This window comes from Anomalospiza imberbis, chromosome 5, assembly GCF_031753505.1.
Source record: "Anomalospiza imberbis isolate Cuckoo-Finch-1a 21T00152 chromosome 5, ASM3175350v1, whole genome shotgun sequence".
In the NCBI taxonomy this organism is placed as follows: Eukaryota; Metazoa; Chordata; class Aves; order Passeriformes; family Viduidae; genus Anomalospiza; species Anomalospiza imberbis.
The window spans coordinates 41696854-41710334 of record NC_089685.1 but is presented as its reverse complement, the minus strand read 5'-3'; the positions used below and the strand labels follow the sequence as shown (position 1 = coordinate 41710334).

The window sequence follows — 13481 nt, the reverse complement described above, 5'->3', positions numbered from 1 at the left end:
AAGCTGTGTAGAAGGAGCCCTCTCTCAGCAGCAGGGAGCTGTTAGATGCTGTCAGAGCTGTTAGATGGCTTCAGACCATCTCATTAGGCTCGACTGAAGAAAAAGGGATTATACACTTAAGTAGGTAAAACACCATGGTTATTTCAGTTTACACTCTGTGCATGAAATGTTTCTTATCTTCTAACTCATGCAATTCAGAAGAAATTTTCACATAGGCAATGTATTCTGTAAATTTGAATGATCAGCTTTCTTCAGTTTTCAGTGGGCACCAGACTAATCATGTACTGATCTGACACTTCTTATTTTCCAAATCTTCATTGCCTTAATTGTACAAGTCAGGTTTGGCCTAATTATAAACTCAGTTTCATATACAACCATCTGCCAAAATTACCATCTGTAACAATTCGGCCTTTAGCTTAGAGGAAAGGAAAACACTTTAAGATGTTTTGTAGCTGAACTTCAATTACATGTGAAAGCAATGACAGCTGAGATGTTTATACTGAAAGATTGTTCTTTTACCATGTGACTATCAATGCAGAGAAGTCAAAATTTTGTGTAAAGTTGTTGCACAGCTCTAGCCATTGAAAACCAGTGGAGTTTCCATGCACCATCCCTGAAAGATACTATTTTACAGCACTTCAATGTTAGCGGGAAAAGGCACTTAAAAGTGTGTCCACTTTTAGAGGTGCATAGGAATTAAAAATATGCTTGATTTTCTGATGCAGTAATGCAGTTGCTGAATTTTTGTGTTAAGGGAAGCGTTTTGATCAGTCCCACCCCATTTTTGCCATCTTAAACTTACATTTTCCTGGAAAAGCGTTATACATGGGTTGAAATTCTTAAAATGGCCATTCTGACAATTTGTTTTCTTAAAAAAAACCAGCAACATATGCCCCAGGAAATAATTTCAGAAAGAATTTTTAGAATTAACAATGGCATGATGCATTTTAGTACATCTTGAAAAAGGAATGGATGCTTGCTTTCTACTGTAAAAATGTGTGGTTAGAATAATAATAACAAATAAAGTATTTTTGGCATATGAAAATGCTTTTGGTTGAGATTGAAAACCTGAAAAAAATATAGTTGATTTTTCTTACTAATATACTAATGTAATTACTTTAAGATAAGGCATAATGTGTTTTTAATTCCAGCTTGCTGAGGTAAATGGCTTATTGGCTGCCCAGTGCTTACGTTGTCTTGAAAGCATACTTAAATGTTTTGAAGATTAGTTTCTAATTTGATGTGTCTCTTACCTGATTTTTCTGCAGTCTCACAAGCTTCAAGGCATTTGAGAATAATCTCATACTTTGGTCTATTGCTTTGGATAAATATTCTTTTCACAAAAATATAGATCCATTCTTAATGTACTTATATTCTAATAACAGTGTATCCTTTTACAAATCATTACTTTAAAACTAAATTGTTCACTTTGGTTTTGTATATGTGTAGCAAGACATGCAATTCAAATTATGTAAGAAATAAAATGCTGTCTGACATATGAGAGAACTGAGTTGAAATCAGGATCTGGAAAAAGTTATAGCATTTTGTAGGGCTTTTTTCCCAGTCAGAAAGTGTTTTAAACCTGATTTTTTTTTACTCTGTGTTATTTGGAAACAGCTAAGACAAACTTGCGTGATTCTCAAAAACATTTCTTGGAGCACTACTACTGCAGCTCAGTTTCTCAGGTAAACTGATAAGAAGTACACATTCAAGATCTAGTGAAACTTCAGAAATGTATAGTTTTAGGGGAAGTGGAAGCCTAGTAGTGTTTTTGTGATCAGCTCAATGAAACTGTGTTTGGTTATTGACAAATATAGACTCATGGGCTCCAAGTTTTTGAATGGTAAGGTTTAAACTTACACATTTCCCAGGGAAATACCTTGACATTACGCTGGCTAATGGTCAGGTAACTACTGTACCAAGAAATGCTCTGTACAAAGAAGAGAATTTTTGTTGTAACAAAGATGTTCAACATGTTGAAAGTCCTCAGGGGTTTTCTTGTATCTCTTGAGGAAGGAAGATGAAAACTTAACACCAAGGACAGGAGATGCGGGTTTCATTTTTCACTTTTTTGGTTTTTTAGTATGCTGGCTGTTAAGCAGCTTGCCTGTAAATGCTTTTAATTTTTTCCCCTACCAAAGTATCTTACTAAAACCTTAGGCAGTTTTTGTAAAAATTGACTATGGATAATTGTTAAAATGTCCACAGGGGCTGTTTATGGGGTCAGAAGCTGACTTCATTGCCCAACAACATGTTTTGTTCAAAACAGACAGAACATGATGTGGAAAGAATTATGGATTTTATTTAAATCTCAAACTCTTTCTGGCAAAAAAAGGCACTGTTTTATTCAATTTTGCTCATTCAGTCTCTTATGGCACAATGTACAAGGTGCTTGTAAAATATAGCATTCAATCTGTTAAGTCATGTTTCTAAATCATGAATGGCACATCATTAATAGACATTATGTGGGATAAAGTAAATTTTGTGATGAAAATCAGTGAAAAGGAGCAGAAACAGAGGCTTCACTATGGAAGACCATAATCTTGCCCCATTTCTGCAGCTGAGTTGTGTAATGGCACTCCCTCGTGCTACAGGAGATCAATGTGTTCAAAATACTTTTCATCCTTGATGAAAAGGTAATACCCCAAGGTAATAATTTAGGTTTAGAATAATGCTTGTAAAAGCATCTTTTGAATTCTGAAAGAATAAATAACAGTTTTTATTACTTATGTTTAAAATTTTAGGTATCACTACTGATGATAGAAGGAAACCTAAAGTATCGCTTACTTATTTCCCAAAAGATCCAAGATTTAATGCAGCTGTAGAGCAGAATGACCTTCTTTCATCAGTGGTTTAATCGGTGTTGAAAACTTTCACCACAGACCTGGCTAACTATCTGATTGGTTTGTTGCTTTATTTTATTAAATCTCATTGTCCTGGTTTGAGCAGGGATAGATGTAATTTTCTTCCTAATAGCTGGTATAGTGTTGTGTTTTGGATTTAGTATGAGAATGTTGATGACATGCTTATGTTTTTAGTTGTTGCTAAGCAGAGCTTGCCCTAAGTCAAAGACTTCTTCTCAGCTTCTCATGCCCTGCCAGTGAGAAGACTGGAGGGGCACAAGAATCTGGGAGGGGACACAGCCAGGACAGGTGACCCAAACTGGCCAGAGGGATATTCCATAGCATATAGCATCGTGCTCACCATATAAATGGGAGAAAGCTGGCTGAGGGCTACTGCTGCTTGGGAACTGGCAGGTCAGTAGGTGGTGAGCATTGTGCATCACTAGTTTTGTATATTCTAATTATTTCATTACTATTGCTACCCTTATTGTTTTATTTTTTTATGTCCCATTAAACTGTCTTGATCTCAACCTTTGGGTTTTCTCACTTTTACTCTTCCGATTCTCTCCCAGATCCCCCTGAGGAGGAAGAGTGAATGAGCAGCTGTGTAGTGCTTAGTTGCTATCTGGGGTTAAACCACAACAGTCTTCAAAATACAAAATCACTTTCCTCACCAACATACATGTTACATCATAATTTGGAAAGTTCTTAGCTGGGTTTTTTTGGGGGATCAAAGTGAAAACTTTTTATTTCCCATTTCAAACCTTTTTAAGTTGACGCAGGTGCTGCTGTCTGGAATATATCCAAAGAAGCCAGCTTTTGTGAAAAGTAGATTGTGTATACTTTTTATGTCAACAGTTACTTATCAATGGGAGAAACTGCTCTGACTAATGAGGAGAGATCCCATTTAAAGGTTGCGTGACTTGGTTTGTTTGTCTTCGCTTCAGAGGCAACCACCTGGTTGGATGCTGCACCCACTGTGACAGTTGTAACAATACTTAGTAAGAGTTAGGGCAATCCTATATTTACACTTTCTGGAGAAGAGCATCTGTGAAACTAAGGTTCTATAAAAATCAAATAAATAATATTTGTAATCTGAGAAGAGGTAAGAGAGAAACATTTGTTTATTTCCATGAGGTTTGGGGGGAGTTTATGTTGCTTTTTTGTCATGAAGCAATGAAAATCAAAAAGACTTTTTCATTATGCATTGCAAAGACTCAAATAGTAGGGTTGAATTTCATAAGTACATGAAGACAATACACCAGAAAGATGGGAGTATAAATGCACAAGCAAAGGAGCAGCGTTTCCATGAGAATGCATTGATATAAACCACTGTCACTTACACTGAACAGTACCAGGTTTTAACCATCAGAACAGTGATGATCTGGGATAATTTCTCAAGATTCACTCCAGATCCTCTGTTCAGTCCTGAATACCTCACTACAAGGAAGGCACTGAGGTACTGGAATGTGTCCAGAGAAGGGTGGCAAAGCTGGTGAAGGGTCTGGAGCACAAGTCTTAAGAGAAACAGCTAAGGGAGCTCGGCAGCTGTTTCGCCTGGAGAAAAGGAAGCTCAGGAGAGTGATAAGCTCTCTACAGTCACCTGAAAGGTTTGTAGCCAGGTGAGAATTGATCTCTTCTCCCAAGCAATAGAACAAGAGAAAATGGCCTCAAGTTGTGCTGTGGAGAGTTTAGATTGAACACTAGGAATAATTTCTTCACCAAAATGGTGGCCAAGCGCTGGCACAGGCTGTCCAGGGAAGTGGTTGAGTTATCAACTGTGGAAGTATTTTAAAAATGTATAGATGTGATACCTAGAGACATGGTTTAGTGGTGGCAATGCTCAGTTTACAGTTGGACTTAATCTTATTTTCCAGACTGAATGAGTCTCTGATTATTCCCTCCAATCCCACTTTACTCCCCTCTTTGTATTTGGCTTTATCCAGTCCTATTAAAAATATAAGCTATTTTATCAAAGGAGTGGGATACAAAAAACTGTTATACGGAGCCTACCTATCTCAGGTGTTATCTGAAGCCCACAGTGCCTTTGAAAACGGATACCTGCTGTGGCATGGCACAGATAAAGTCAGTGAAGAGATTCATGCTCCAAGAATACCAATCTTCCGAATGTCTGTCAAGGAGGACTGGCTAGACCTATCCCTGTATGTTGGAATTAGGTTACTGATACCATTTGCCTTTAGTAGCAGATGATGCCAAAGCCATTCTGAATGGACTTCAGAGGACCACATTTGCCTGATGTTGGTCATGAGACCTTCACAATGAGAAAGGGACTGAGGAAAGCTTCTGGGGCTGGATCCCATGATCTTTATCATGATAAAAACCATATCATTAATGCAAGCTCTATTTCCTCACCTTATTCTGAGTGTTCTTGTAGACCACTAATGTAGACAGCAACTATAAAAAGTCAGGAAATGAAAAATCTTACAATATGTAGTAAAATACTGATGTGAAAAATTGTAATCTGTCAACACATCAAAGCTTATACTGGTGTTGGCATGTCGAAGAGCTCCAAACAGCATTCTTTAATCACAGCTAAGCTTGTAATTGTAAAAATGTAATACAGTTAAGGTAGCTGCATGAAACACAGTCTTGACTATATTGGCATCTACTTTCAGTCTGTGTTCAGCAATTACCCTTTTGTAACTCATATCAAGCAGGTCAGAGAAATTAGTTCTGGATTTATATCCCCATAAAGATACAGCCTGTCACAGATGTTATCAAAAAATTCAGAGTCCAGAAACAGAACAGTGTCTTTCTGAGAATGTCTTTGATTTAAAACCAAGTTGATGATTCTGTGATTTAAATATCAAAAATCATCCCCTGCTTATATAAAGTATAAAAGAATTCAAAAGAAAGAAAAAACAGAAGTACCTAAACTCCTTTTCATTTTGTATAAGGATTTTTTTTCCTGATGATTGCTTTCTACAGGCTTGAGCATGAACTGAAAACTCTTCAGATTTATAATGCAGTTTATTATCTAGCAAAGTTTCTGTGCATGAATGAGTAAGAATCCACTTAACATGATTTGCTTCATACTAAGAATGATATAGAAGGGAGGACATTTTCATCATTCACATGGGTTCTGGTATATGCCAAGTATCTAAATAGCTGTTTTCACTTTTCTAGTTGATTTTATTTATTTTAATTTATTTTGCCAGTGTAATAGTTCTTCCAACTCAAACACCATATAATTTGTAGCAGATGGTAAGAATTAAAGATCCAGTACAGAATTTATATAACAAGTCTTATTTCCTTTCCTTTACTGGTGCTTGAAAGTCCAAGACTAAAGAAGATTGCTTGATATATATTTTCATTATAATTCAAAAGAATATTCAATATAGTGAACTTTTTTTTTGCATGAACTTGGCAAACAAGCAAGACCTCTGAAATAGATCTTTAGAAAAAATCTTTAATTAAGTATTTTATCTAAGAGAATGTCTCTTCATTCCCTGAGGAAGTCAGATCATCCACCTCCATATAGTGTGAGGAGCTTGTCCTCCCTGCAAAGATAATCTTGTATCTTAAGTTGATTTCCCCTTTAAATTACTTAAAAATGCCTTTGGATCTATGCTAGAATTTTGTAATTTCCCAGTAGGGGAAAAAGGACAACTTCCTCTTTGAAGTTTATGGGAGGTTTTGTTGAGATTTTTGTTTCTCAGCTGAAATCTGGTCTTCTGCTAATTTCTTTTTTGATTGTGCATGTATCAGTGTCTTTGTTACAGAACAAGAAAGTATTGGCCTTTATCAATCTACAGATAGAAAGATTAAAAGTTTCAGTATCAATCCTGGATGTTTGCTGTGGAATTTTACAAGTGGAAAAGAAAATTTCTCTTGCCAGTACACATGTCCTAAAAAGACTGCTAAGTGCAGGACCTCTGGAGATCCTAATAATCTCTGATTCTGATTTAATAGGAAGATTTCTTTCCAAGTATTGAAGTTTTTAAAATTCTTATCCTTCCAATTGAAACACTTTTGTCCTTTAAATCTTCTGGCTCTTTTACTGAACTAGAATGCCACCTGATGGATTATTATCAGTAAATATTTATTCAGACGCTTTTAACACAAGTTCCAGAGGCAACATTCATGTATAATTACCTGTCTCTTGGTAACTTCACTTCCCAGTACTTGGGAACTAAACAAACTGGCTGTCATCCAGGACAAGTTTAGGATGCATGGAAACTGCCTGAATCCCTGATTGTCAAGTGAGATTAAAGAGTGGACAAAATTTATTATGGATCAGATAACATTTTTAAAGAAACAGAGCTTATATTTTTAGAACAGACAAATATTTTGCAACGGTATCCTTATAGAGATTGAAAAGAAATATGTTAATTTACACATTAAAAATACTTTTTTGAAGTTTACTGAATGTAGTTGCAAAATACCTGAATTGCATTGATTTGCAAGGAAAACTCTCTATCAATTTACAGTTCTTGCTTATCACGTTCATCTTGGTTTCAGCTAAACACACAAACCAAACTCAGCAGGAGTTTGGGTGCTCCTTACCAAGTGCAACAGTAGCACATTGGCTGGAGCAGCCAACTACATCTGTCAAGAAGAGCTGGGAGGGGTAGGGGATGATAGCAACTGGCCTGAAGTCATATGAAATGAAGTTGGCATATAGTCTTAAACAGCTTCCTGGTTTTCCCAAGGTCTGGATGGTGGGAAAGAATGGTGTGACTCATCATTTTCTCAGCACTGTAAGACTATGTATCTTAAATTTGTCTGATTCAGGAGAAAGATGTGAATAACTTGGCAGAACTAGAGAATGGTTTTTCCTTCCAGCTCAAAAAGAAAAATATTGGAGAAAAAGTAGTTCTGCATTAGCACTTAACAGGTTTGGGACTACCGTTTATCCACTGACTTGAATAGAATTATTTCCAGTTCTTTAAGAGTGTACCTTAGGAAGGGAACTGGCCTATAAGCATTTGAATACAGCAATTGGCTTTACTTTTGCACATAGGCTGGTGGACTCTAGCAAGTGCCACTTTAATATTATGCCACCAAATGAAGTTAGATGAAACCTCCCATTCTTGTCATTCTTGGAGTCCCCTGTGGATACTCAAGTGTTTGTAAAGGTATGGGGGAAGAGCTTCTAGGATTGGGGAAAGTCACAGAAAGGCAAATACAGTATTGCCACAAAAAGATGAAACAGCTATGAAAGAAGCTTGCCTGTTGAACTCATTTGAATATAGGTAACAGTGGCTACCTCCCTGCTTATATTTGTAGCATGAACTTGTTAATTTCCTTCCCCTTAACTCCTTGTTATGTATTAATTACGTTATGTTAATTTCCTTCCCCTTAACCCTCATGTTATGTGTTTTTGATATTATATGCAGAACTGAGTAGAAAATATACTGTGTTTTGTAAACAACCAAATATATTTTCAAATATTTTGTGTCCAAAACATTCTAAAACTTACTGTGAAAAAGAGTGATTATTGTTTCTATAGTCTGTGTTTAAATCAAAATGCAGAAAAATAACTCTGACACTCTCTGTTGCTTACTTTTATCATCATACTCCTTATTACACATCATTGTTAAAAAAAATGAGTGGTATCAGTCACTAGAAAAGTATGTATCTGGATTTTGTAACCATAACAAAGCATGGAGGGTGTGATCCAGAGATTTTTAGGTGTCTCACCCATGTGGAGTGACTCACTGAGCTGGAGTTATGCATTTTGTTCATTGGACTGCCAAAAGGTTGTTCAAGAAAACTCACAAGTTGACTGGGGAGCTTTGCAGAAGTTAGGGTGCCCAGACAGAAGAGCATGTTAAACACAGGTTACACACAGACATTCTGATACCTGTTCTGTGAACATGTCTATTTTTCTACATATTGGCTTGACAATGTAAAATGCATAAATGTTGTGAAAAACAAGGGTCAAGAGTACCAGTGTACCCCTCGTTTGCCCCTTTTAGCCAGGAAGCCATGATAGAAAGGAAATCAGCTCCAGTGGTAGATGCGGAGATGTGGCACTTAGGGACATGGTCTTCTGGTGGATTTGGCAGTGCTGGGTTTATGGTTGGACTTGATGATCTTAGAGGTCTTTTCCAACCTAAATGAATCTATGATTCTATGGTAATTACAAAGTAGATATATCAGAGGATCTCAGCTCAACTCCCATGAGTTGGAATTACCTTGGTTGCAGGAGATGTAACCCAGGTCTGTCATTTAGAGAGCACTCTAGGTGATAGGCTATTGTATTTGGTGAGACTAGTGCCAGTTTTGATGGTCAAAGGGTGTACACTACACTTAATCCTTAACTATGCTTTATTCAGCAGTGCTTCCTTCAGCTACTCTGAAGTAATTTCCTGGGTACTTGAGAGTGTGCAAGGGACATTGCCAGTTCCAAATGTGCTTGCCAAGTACTTCATTATTCCAGAACTAGGTGGTAGTGAGTGAATGACTTCTTTTCCCACACTTAATTCACTTTTCTGGGGGCTTGAACAATGTTTAGCACTTGAACAGTATTCAGGCATGGCCAAGTTGGGTATTAAAGTTAGCACTGCCATTTGCAGGTGTGAAGGTGTCACTGAATACCATGGAAATGGTAATTGGATTACATTCTGTATAAATGCTCTTCTTTCATTTAAAGATTTTTCTATGCTGGCAGTTAATTTCTTAATTGGTTTAAGACAGTTCTTCCATGACTTTAGTTATTTAATCTCTATCACAGCTAAATAACTAAATAGACATAGGAAAGAATTACTGTGCTTCTATGCATCTGGATGCTTTGTGGTTTTAAAAAAAACAAAACCAGAGAAATATATTTTCTTGCTATTTGCATTTTCTCTAAATCTTCTTACAAAAGGTTTTTCAAGGCGTAAGTATGAACATTAAGTTAATTGTCCATGACTGACCAACCAGTGTTATCCGTGGCAGAAGTTCACAAGCTGTGTCTCAGCAAAGCAGCATGTAAACACTGTCTGAGGGGCTAATATTGAAAGATGTTTCTACTCCAACGTTAACAGAAGTGAAAAATAAATTCGGGAAGCCTAGCCCAGGGTGAACATTGTTCCACATTGTCAGCTAACCTCCTTCAGCTGTGGCTTGGTTGTGGTTAATTGAGTGATTTTCTCAGGAAACTGAGCTGAAAAATTCCATGGCTAATATGATTTGAATACAAGAAATTTTAAAATGGAGAGCCCGTTCATCTATGTAGTTACTACCTCTCCCTGTGCTTAATGTTTTTTTGTGGTTTGTTATTTGCTTTTTTAAAATGTCTTCTCCCTTCTTGTGATTAGAAGTGTTATCAGGACAAACTAGATATTTGGGAATGTCCAGAATTTCCAAAGTATGGTTTATTTAGCAATGTGGTATTCCCCTTGCTTCTTTCCACTTAAGGAATTAGCTGAACATCAATATGATTGAGTATCTTTCATAGCATATTGTGAAAGAGATGCTAAACCACTCACTCAGCAGCCTTTGTCAACACTTCAGATTGTAAATGAAGTGAATAAATGAAAAGGATGTTGATTTACAACTGAAAGGGTGGTCTTCAACACATTGGATCACTAGCTATATTTCTAAAATGCTGTTTGCTGAAATTTTAGATTATGGTTTACAAGCAATAGTGCAAATCATTTGCAGAATAAACAAATGTTTATACTTGTAATCCTTAGTTTTAATTATCCTTTTGAGTCTCATCATTATTTTTTTCCTTGCACAAACTTAAATATTCAGCATTTAAGAGACTTCAGAATCTAAAGACAATTGAATAATTTTTGAGACAAAAATAGGAAGAGGCACTGTGGTATACAGGTCTGCCTCCTGTCTGCTATATATCTTCAATTTAATGCTAGTAAATGATATGTGATTAAATTCTGAGGCCAGCTTTGCAAAATCCCATGTTAACTTAGGGGTAATTAAATATGGAAATCTGTTGTGAGTGCTGTGTAGGTAACTTTTATTTATGCTTAGTAAAGTATAGAATGGGCATCTCTATTTATAAAGCCATTGTTTATGGTGCCCATTTGTTGTGTCCTTGATTTAATTCAGTCTATTCAAGTTTTGCTCAAACAGCAGGTTTGGTCATTAGTAAATAACACAAAAATAGCTCAGCCCTTTGATCTGTAGAGTCCTTACATATAATGTGCCTGAAGGCTTGCGTAATGTAAATATTTTGTAAGTGCAAATAATGAAAATATTTTGTATAATAGACATGTTGAAACTAGCAGTATTTTGAAGATTTTTCAGTTCCTGTTGGATAACACAGGGAGAAAATAAGGAAGAAAAACCTCTAAATAATCTCAAAATTTACAAATCATTTGGTTTTAATAGCAGTTATAAAATTATTATGCTCTTAAATCCCATCCATTATTTACATAGGAGAAAAAGTATTTATTTACAAAATTATATAATGTAGAGTTATTTTAAGCTTCATGTATGGGCTGTCTTTATATTCAGAAGTACAAAAATTGACAAGGTGCATCAAAGTTCTGGTTTTATTTGGAGTGTGCTACTATGTTTATTAATATCACTTAGTTGATATGCTGAAAAAGCATTTCTATTTAAAGAATTTTGTTACTTTTTTAATTATTAGACTGTTGGGTTGAACATCATCCTATGACCATGTCACAGTTCAGTCAACAAATTCCATCTTCACATACTAATCAATACTGACAAATCCAATAAAGAAATTGTCAGCTTCTGGTGTGAACTCCATCTCCAATGAACACGTCAGGGAAAAGTCCCTGCCAGTGTAACTGCTAATGCACTGGTTTACTCCAAAGTTTGAACTACTCAGTTTTCGTTCTTGAAAGCAGTATAGTTAACATTATTATTATAGTATGGTTATAGTATTTAGTTGTCATTAACTTCTTGCCTTTTTTACAGCAATTTATTTCCAAAAATTGTGAATGAGGAGGTAGCCTGTTAACTTGATGTCACCTTTTGTTTCCTCTGTGATTCTGGAGCTTATGTAGGAGAGGGAGACGTTTCTCTTGATCACTTGAAACCAGTTCTGAAAAGGCTTTGAGCTCTAATACACTGCAAGAAGCTCTCGAAGGTCCTTTCTAAAACTAGCAGCATCTTTGCATTTCCCCAGAGCTCAAATTGTTCATATATATATAATTGCAAACTTTCTGTAGCTTAAAACACAGAGATTTTGTAAGATGAACTATTAATTATTCTCAATCCTTCACATTGGTAATTATTCTCAGTAATTATTTGTACAAATATTAAAATTGTTTCTAAATGCTAGTTTTGTTGAAGCAAAAGACATTCTTGAAAGACATGTTGCATATTGTAAATACACTTTGCTCAGAATACTTTTGATTTCTTCCTCTGTGGTGTCTGAGGGTACAGTTTAGGGAAAGGCAAATGCAGGCTCCACTGAAATTAGCAGTCTTGGCTTGTCTCATCTTTGACAGAGCATTTCAGCTGTGTCAGTTACTTGGATCAGAAAGCTGAAAAATACTACAGGAAAACAAAAATGAAAGTTGTCTGCCTGGTACAACTGACTAAACCATCACTGCCAGTGCAAGAGGTAGGGAGAGGAAGCTGGATTGTCTTTTCTACCAGAAGCCCACATGGGTTTTACCTAAATATGTCAGGAAGCTGTATTCTAAGAAAGCAAACAACCAGTTTTACTTGTAGGATAGGTACAAGATTTAAGAGATAAAAGATACAAGAAAGAGATTACTCTTGTCATTTAACAGCTCTTTTAGTTAAACTGCTTGGCACTGTTCTGTCAAATTTATGAAATTCCTGAGCAATCTTTATTACCATTCTTTCTTAGGCCCTTTAGATTACTATAATGATACATCTTTTTAATCTGTGATTTTTCTCTTGTTTTCCCTAGAGAATTGTGTTGCTGTTGTTTCATTTGCTTTGGTCTTAAATTGAAAGGTTGGAGAGCACATGATGGCAAGGGTGGAGGCTGGAGTTCTCTACCTGTCACACAGAACAGATGGGGCTGAGCTGTATCTTTGTGCAAAAGCAAATCCTGATCTCAGTCCTGCCCTTATGGAGGCTGAGGAGCCTGCACAGGCAAATTCCATACTTGCCATAAATGTACACCATCCTCGGCTTTTGCTGACAGCTTCAGTCAGCTGGCAGAAGAAGCTTCACAACCCGAGGCAACTTTTGATTATCCATAACTTAAATGCTTTAACATTCTGGAAATAAAGATCTGCAGCTTAAACTTGGCACAGGGCTCTGTGGTAAACCAGTGAAGCACAAGGAACAACAGAAGGCGAGGAAGTTCAGGCAGTGTAGCCAAGGAGACACCCAGGTGCATTGCAGCTAGTTATCTGGTGCTTTTCTGTGTGAGTCTCACAAGCCTGTGTAAGTACATAGCATTGCTGTTTCCAACAGGATTTAGGAGGGGAATGTAGTGCCAAAGCCAAGCTGGCACTTCTGAGAGGCCAGAGCACGTCACTTGGAGAAGATGTACTGTATTGCTGCTTGAGATTCAGTATTTGGGCAGAGTCCAGTTGTGGGTTTGCTTGCAGTTTAAGTACTCAAATGAAATGGCTGTGATTATGAACTTTCTCCTTTTGTCTTGATGTAGTCAGGTGTAATTTTGTCTCTATCATTTATCACATTAGAGCCACAGATCTATCAAGTGAATGACAAGTATGTAATCAATTGTATTGTGATGATAAAAAATAT

At 36.5% G+C, this 13481-nt stretch overlaps 1 protein-coding gene across 2 annotated transcripts in view; it reads left to right on the top strand.

The window, feature by feature from the left end:
* The window catches only part of KITLG (KIT ligand), a 53791-nt gene that overhangs the window by 11499 nt on the left and 28811 nt on the right, over positions 1-13481 (top strand). The window lies entirely within an intron of this gene.